Below are 8,020 nucleotides of genomic sequence, written 5' to 3' on the forward strand. Positions count from 1 at the left end.
GCCCCAACAAGCTGCTTGGGACCCATTTTAGGGACCTTGGAAGATGCCAGGCTGAATGGACCCTGAACCCTTGGTTGATCCCTCAAAGGCTGTAGGGCCCCAGAAAGCTCTCTGGACCCACCTGGCTCCCCTGGCCCTGCTTATGGCAAGCGAGATTCAGAGTCCAAGCAGGCCCTCTCCTTATAAACCAGGCAAGGACCCCAATCCCTGATAGCTTTGCTGTCTCCCCACTTGCAGGAAGCTTTGTGGCAAGAGCGCTTTTGCACAAGCCAAACGCACAGCAGTACGGACGCAGCTGAGCAAGATGTAGCCATGCTATGTATGAACCACCATTTTGTGGCTGAACAGCTCTTACTTTGCCAGGAAGTTCTTAATGTTTAGTCCAAGTCGCCTTTCCAGAGTCAGATGATGAAAAGACTCCACTTAAACATTACGAAGAACTAAGAACCATTGGGGGCAGGTTTTGAACTCATTCCTAGCCCTATGCCTAAGGCCTGATGCCCAGCCAGAAGCCCCTTCCTCCTCCTCTGTCTCCCCAGAGTCCCATCCATCCTTTCAGGGGTCACCAGAGCAGGTCACCCTTAAACAGGCCATTTGTTGAAATCGGGGAGGCAGCAGGGGTCCCTTCTTTGGGGCCTCCTGGAAACAAGCCTCAGCCCCAGCCTCCCTCCCCTGTGCCTCCTCCTGAAGGGGGTCCGTGTGCCCCCCCCCGCCACCTTTTGGAAGCCTCTTAGGACCCAGACCCAGAGGAGAGGAGGGAGGGAAGGAGCCAGGCATGGGGCTGGCAGTGGGGCCTTCAGGAGTGGTCTCCCGGAGAGCCAGCCCAGAGTCCTAGAATCCAAGGGCCACCCCGTCCAACCCCATTCTGTCATGCAGGAATACACAGAATCCCCAGTATCCTACAGCTGGGAGGGATCCTAAGGGGCCACCCGTCCAGCCCCCTTCGCCTGCCGTCCAAGCCCTCCTCCCTGGGATGGGTGGCTGCCAGCCTCTGCTTAAAAACAGCCTCCAAAGAAGGAGAGTCGGCCACTTTCCAAGGCAGTAGCGTCTTCCACTGTCAAACATCAGGCAGTCCTTCCTAAGCATTGGAGCACAGCTCTGGAGACAAGGGTTCGAATCCCTGCTCAGCCATGAAAACCCACTGGGTGACTTAGGGCAAGGCATACTTTCTCAGCCTCAGAGGAAGACCAAGGACTCTTTCCAAGAAACCCTCATGATAGGCCCACTTTAGGCTCACTGGAGAAACAAAGGCACACAACAGTAACAACAACAAACACCATCTGCACAATGTTGGCTCCCTTGCAGTCAGCTATGGAGCCACTGCTGTTGCCCCTGAGGACCCTCCACCCCAAACCTGCCCCTTACTTGCTGCTGCCCAGCTTCTGCTTGACCCAAGGAGCCTGGCTCATCATCAGAAGCCCAGAGAGAGGTGCCCAGCCAGTGCCAGGGCCACTCCTTGCTTCAATAGGCAGCAGATGATCAAGAGAGCACTGGCGAAGAATACTCTGGACTGCCAAAAAGGCCAGAGAGCAAATGAGTCCCAAACTCTCCCTAGAAGCCCAGGCAACTAAACTGAGGCTGTCCTACTTTGGCCACATCATGAGAAGGCAGGACTCCCTGGGAAAGACAGTCCTCCTTGGGAAGCTGGAAGGGGAAGAAGAAGGGAGGGGAAGAGACCCATCCCACCAAGGAAGCCATCATGGCTGCTACCCTCACTCTGCAGGACCTGTGGATGATGGGGGCTTGGCTGTGGATGATGGGGGTCTTGGGGGTCCCTCATCCACGGAGTCACCATAAATCGACTTGATGGCAGTTAACCACAACAAATGCTCCTTCAAGTTACCTGTTCACTTATGGTTGGCCACCTGAATTTTGTAGGGTTTCCTTAGGCAAGGAGTCCTCCACTGTGGTTTTGCCAGGTCCTTCCTCTGAAAAAACAGTTAACAGCACCTGGTCTTCTTTGGCTGTCTCCCATTCAGGTTCTAGCCAGGGCTGTCCCTGCTTAGCTTCCAAGATCAGACGGGATCTGCTGCCTTTTCTGTACAATCACACACCAAGAGAAGAGATCTTCACAACGGCCCTGTGAGGTAGGCTGGGCTGAGAGGGTCGTAAGCAGGATCTGACCCTGCCTGCCCCCCTCCCCAGGCCAAAGCCAGACTCATGGCTACTCTCTCCTCTCATAGAAACTGCTGGAGGGACAAAGCAGGGACAGGTGAGGGTCTCCGCACCTTCTTGGCTTTGCAGCTCCCCAGCATCTTGCCAGTCTTGTGGAACTGAAGGTCCCCAGTATCAGCCCTCCTTACCGAAAACAAGAGGAACAAACCAAAGTCAGAACAATCCAGGCCAGAATAGTTCATATTGCTCAGTATGGCTGTGGAATCTGGACAGTGGCAAAGGTTGACGCAAAGACAATTGGCGACGCGTCAGAAACCTGGAGCTGGAGGAGAGTCCTGTGGAGACTCTGGGCTGCAAAAAGGCAGATAAATGGGTCCCAGAGCCCCCCTGGAACACAAGGGGACCGAGACCCCTGCACAAGCTGCAGGCCTGCCTAAGCCACACAAACACACACCAAGGAGGCCAAGAGGAGGCTGGCAGGAAAGCAACTGGATCCTGGGAATCAGCGCCAGTTCCCTCACCCCACAAAAAGCCAGGACCAATAAAAGCAAAACAAACAGCTTCATTTATATATCATGAACTAACAGTGTCTAAGCAGTTTACAACTGTAAGCTAATCCTCTGAGCATGAATGTTAGAATCACACAAGCCATTGTTTTGCCTATTGCCATGTACAGATGCGAGAAATGGACAGTGAAGAAAGCAGGAAGAAAATAAGCTCCAGTGAGATGCGGAGTTGGAGAAGAGTGCGGAGGATCCTGTGGAGGGCCAAGGAGATGAACAAATGGGTCCTAGAGCAGATCAAGGCGGAAATCTCCTTTGAAGGCAAGATGACCAAACCGGGGCTGCTGTACTTGGGCCACGTCACGAGAAGGAAGGGCTCCCTGGAAAAGACAGTGATGCTAGGAAAGGTGAAATAGAAAGAGGGGAAAGCTGCATGCTAAATGGATGGACCCTATGAAGGAGGTCACGGGTATGAATTTGGAGGACCTGAGCAGAGCAGTGGAGGACAGGAGGTCTTAAAGATGCCTCATCCACAGGGTCAGCATGGGTCGAGAAGATCGACTGGAGGACGGTTAACAGCAGCAGTCCTCTTTGATCCAGAGGGCCCCCCCCCAATGCCTCTGTCCTGGAAGGCAGGTGCCTCTAAGGGCTTTAGCCCCTCTGCCACCCCCCAGCAGCCATGACTTCTCCTTGGGAAAGGGGTCGGGTGGGCACAGGGGCACGCAGGCTGCCATGCAGGAAATCCCAGTCAAAGCATCCCTGACAGATGGCCATCCAGCCTCTGTTTAAAGACCTCCAAAGAGGTCGGATTATTATTATTATTATTATTATTATTATTATTATTATTATTATTATTATTATTAACCTACAAATCTAAGTCCAGTTATTTTCCCCTTCTTACAGGTCCACCTTGTATGAAAAAGAGAGCCCTCCTTCTCTTGACCTCCCCGAAATGGAACTGAAATATCCTGGGCCATTTTTGGCCACTTAGTTGGGGTTGGAGGCCATCTAGACCCCACATTGAACAGGTTTTCTTTTAAATTACTGCACAAAACCTTCTCTCTTTGGACTACATTTCCCCCATATATTCCTATGGACACGATGTCCTCTTTCACAGCCTCACCTTTAGTTTCAGAAGCCATTTACAGACCTTTTTTAAAAAATTATAGGGCCATTGCTTTTACACAACTCCAAATAAAGCTCATTTTCTCTAGCCTCTGCGTTTCTCTTGTCTGGTTAAATCACTCCTTAAGTTTCATGTTTCAAAAGCAATTATTTATTGATATTCGAAGTGTTTTTCTATTGCTTCTGGACCCACCAGTTCCTTCAGACAACAGAAGCTGGACAGAAATGTTTAAAACATTAAATATGTGAATAAAAGCACTTAAAAACAGACTTTAAAAGTAATGTAAGAAAAGCAGAATTAGAATCAGAAAAAGGAGGAGTGAAGCTAGGAGGAAGCAGCATTAACAACCAAAGAGATGATGCGGAGAATGGCACCCAAGTATTAGCAGAAGCCCTTCGGGAATCGGAAGCGTTCATAAGGAAGGCCCAAGAGGAAAGGCAGCTCTGATGCTGAACATATGGGCCTGTTACAGACTGCCAAAATAAAGCTGCTTCGGGTCTCTTTGGAGATATGCTGTTTAAATTAAGCATGCATCCTAAGAATCCGGAAGCTGCACCAAAGCTGCACTCCAGTGTTTAGGAATGGAGTGTGGCTTTGGCGCGACCTCCGGATTCTTAGGACCCAGGCATCATTTAAACAGCATACCTCCAAAGAGACCCGAAGCAGCTTTATTTTGGCAGTCTGTAACAGGCCATGGAAAACAAAAAGAATGGCCACTGGAGAAATACACAAACGCAATCTCGACAACGAGGAAATGGAACTCGTGAAAGGATTCCCATCTCTAGGACCAAACGCTGACCAGAATGGAGGCTGCAGTCAAGGAATAAGAAGAAGAAGTCTAGGAATGGGAAGGGCAGCCATGAAAGAACTGGGAAAGGCACTGAAGAGCAAGGACATACAACTGGGAACTACAGTCAGAATGGTCCAGGCCACTGTATTCCCCATCATCCCCATGAATGGATGGCAGAGCTGGAGAGTGAAGGAAGCAGACTGAAAGAAAACCAACTCCTTTGAAATGTGGTTCTGGAGAAGAGGGCTTAGGAGGATCCCATGGAGAGCCAAGAAGACCAACAAATGGGTTGCTGAACAGGTCAGACCAGGGCTCTCCTTGGAAGAGGAGACTATCATACTTTGGCCACATAAAATGAGAAGGCAAAGGTCCATAAGAAAAACAAGAATGCTATGGAAGGTAGAGGACAGGAAAAAGAGAGGAAGGCCACAAACCAGATGGATGGGTTCGATCAGGGGGTTGTTATGGGCAAGGAAGGGCTTATTGCAGGCTCTCCTGGAGATGCCTCCTCCGCAGGGATGCCATGAGCGCCAATGGACGCCAGGGCAGCTAACAACAGCAACAAGGCTGCAGACAATTAAAGCAGCCAAAGTAGTAGTCTTAAGGAGTTTTTGAAAAAGTAAAAGGGCCTGAATCTGAAGAGCCCCAGGGAATGGGAGGCCTGAGGGCAAAAGGACCCCCCCCCCCCTTTCCCAGCAAACAAGGCAGCAGCATCCCATTCCCCCTTTCTCTCTCTCCATCTCTCTCTGCTCCCATCCCTGAGGAGCCCCTCTGCAAAGGCAAGTCCCATCTTGCAAGAAAAGGGGGCGGCTTTGTGGCTTTCAGGTTTCAGGAAAGGAAGGAGTCCTGGTGGTGCTTGGCGTTAGTGCCAAGGACGCAAGTGGGCAGGCTGGCCGAGTGACCTCCTTTGGGAAACCTCCTCTGCGACTGGTCACTCCATGCCAGGGTTGCCAGGCCTGAGACTTCAGGGCCAATACCTGAGGAAGGGACTGGGAAAAGCAAAACCACCTCCCAGGATTTCTCACCTACTAAGAAAACCCAGTGAAAAGTCCATGGGGTCTCCGTAAGGAAACAGGCGACTCCAAGGCGCATAGACAGATACACACATCGCACTGGACCCTGCCTGATCTTAGAAGCTAAGCAGGGTCAGTCCCTGTTAGTACTTGGATGGGAGGCCACCAGTGAATACCAGGTGCTGCTGCCCTAGATGATATTTCAGAGGAAGGGACCGGCAAAACCACCTCTCAGGATTCCCTGCCTAAGAAAAGCCCGTGAAACGCATGGCATCACCGCAAGTGACAGGCAAGTCCATAGACAGCAGCCCTAAAGGCACCAGATCCCATTTGAGCTTGGAAGCTAAGCAGGGTCAGTCATAGATAGTACTCAGATGGGAGACCGCCGACAAACAGCCGGTGCTGGAGGCTGTATTTCCAAGGAAGGAACTGGCAAAAACCCCTCTGAGGATTCCTTGACTAGGGAAAAAAATTTGGAGGACATTTTGGGATTCCTCCTGGAAAGAGGGCCGAAGTGTAGGACATGTCCTGGAAAAGGAGGGTGTCTGGTGCCCCTGCAATGGTGGCAAACCCCTCGGGGGAAATCTGGCCAAGACACCTCGGGGCCAGCTAGGCTGAAGCCTAGGGAAGCGCCTCCTCATGCTGCCAACCTCTTTCTTTCCATTGGACTCAAAGGTGCTTCTGCAAGATCTCTCTAAATACCAGTCTGTCCCACTGACCAGTTCTGGGGCTGGAAATCCCTTTTGCAGGCTGGTTTTTCCAGACTGAAAGGGCCTATGTCTTTGAATCCTAGCAGATACAGGGCTTTTAAAGGTCCTGCTAGATTCCTTCTCACACACACACACAGAAGCCCTTTTCCCAAGGGGCCTCCGGCATCCTTGGGGCGCCTGGCCCCTCCAGAAACAGCCCCTCTTGCAAAAGGCTGAAAGATCCCAGGCTGCCAGGGCCTTGGCACACGGCTGAGCGTGACCCTTCAGCTGTGAGTGTTGTGTGTTGTGTGTGAGCCAGGAGCCTCTCCTCTTTCCTACCTGTTTTCTCACGGTCCCTGAAAGGGCTGCTCAGGTGAGGCCTCCAAAAGCAGGGCTGCCAGGTGCGCAGCAGGGAAGGGAAGAGGCCCAAAGAAGAAAGGAAAGAACGAAGGAAAGAAAAGAAAAGGAGAGAGGGAGGAGGGGGAGCTCTGGCTGGGAGCAAGCAGAGGTGGCTCTTGGCACCTGACTGAAGGGCGCCTGGCGTGGGAAAGCCACTCAGGCCAAGGGGGAAGAGGGGAGAGATGGGGGGCAAGACCCACGGAGGCCTCCAGGCAGAGCCTCCCCTCTCAAGACCCCAGGCAAAATCACGTAATGCCAGGTCACTTAGGAATTAAAAAGGAAATGCAGAGATATGGAGGACACCTGGCTGAATGAGAGAAAGGGGTCTGGGAGCCCAAGTAGACCACAAGATGAACATGAGTCAACAGTGTGATGCGGCAGCTAAAAAGGCCAATGCGATTCTAGACTGCATCAACAGAAGTATAGTGTCTAGATCAAGGGAAGTCAAGCTGCTCTGGTCAGGCCCCACCTGGAATACTGTGTCCAGTTCTGGGCAAAACAATTCAAGAAGGACATTGAGAAACTGGAGCCATGTGTCCAAAGAAGGAAGACTAAAATGGTGAGGAAGGACTTAGAGAACTGGGGATGTTTAGCCTGAAGAAAAGACGATTAAGAGGGGATATGACAGCCCTGTTTAAATATTTGAAGGGATGTCATGTTGAGGAGGGAGCAAGCTTGTTTTCTGCTGCTCCAGAGAACAGGACCCAATGGAGCAATGGATGCAAGCTCCAGGAAAAGAGATTCTACCTAAAAACATTAGGAAGAACTTCTTGGCAGCAATGGAGATTGCGGTGGAGTCTCCTTCTTTGGAGGCTGTCTTTAAGCAGAGGCTGGATGGCCATTTGTCACAGGGAGGGCTTTGGGGGAGAGTTCCTGCATGGCAGAAGAAGGGGCTTGGACTGGACCAAGGCCCTTCTTGGGATTTCTTCCATCTCTAGGATTCTAGAGGATGGAGCCAAAGTGAGCCCTGGGCAACAAACACTGACAGAGACATAGCTTAAAAGTAACTTGTTCCCTCCTCGCCTTCTGTGTTTCTGGAGGAGAATAAAAGGCTAAAGATGGGGGGGGGGGGAGTAGGAGAGAGCGAGAGACCCATTGAGACCCCCAGATCCCCATGACTGTCGAGCCAATTTCATGGGGAGGGAGTGATGGGATTAAAGTTGCTGCAACCTGAATGTGAGGTGCCCCCCAGCTCCTTCTTCGCCCTGGGCCTGATCCGGGGGCCAATCCTGATGCCTAGGAAGCCATGGGGGGGGGGGGGGCTGTTCCCAAGGACCTCCAACCCAGCCCACTTTCCAGGGAAGGAGGTGGCTGGGAAACTGCGCAGAGGGCAAATGCGTCTGTCAAAAAGCAGAGACCCCCAAGGAACCCCAACCCTCTCCCCT

The 8,020-nt window shown here is 51.8% G+C and overlaps 1 protein-coding gene across 1 annotated transcript in view; it reads left to right on the plus strand.

The window, feature by feature from the left end:
• The first annotated feature begins 6,639 nt into the window (after positions 1-6,639).
• The window catches only part of LOC149317815 (D-beta-hydroxybutyrate dehydrogenase, mitochondrial-like), a 381,124-nt gene continuing 379,743 nt past the window's right edge, over positions 6,640-8,020 (plus strand). Inside the window, exon 1 of the mRNA XM_089508532.1 lies at positions 6,640-6,660. The gene's annotated coding sequence lies outside the window, so the exon portion shown is untranslated. The remainder of the gene's footprint in view (positions 6,661-8,020) is intronic.

Source organism: Sceloporus occidentalis, unplaced genomic scaffold, assembly GCF_023333645.1.
Source record: "Sceloporus occidentalis isolate IW3139 unplaced genomic scaffold, rSceOcc1.0.p SCAF_2, whole genome shotgun sequence".
Lineage (NCBI taxonomy): Eukaryota > Metazoa > Chordata > Lepidosauria > Squamata > Phrynosomatidae > Sceloporus > Sceloporus occidentalis.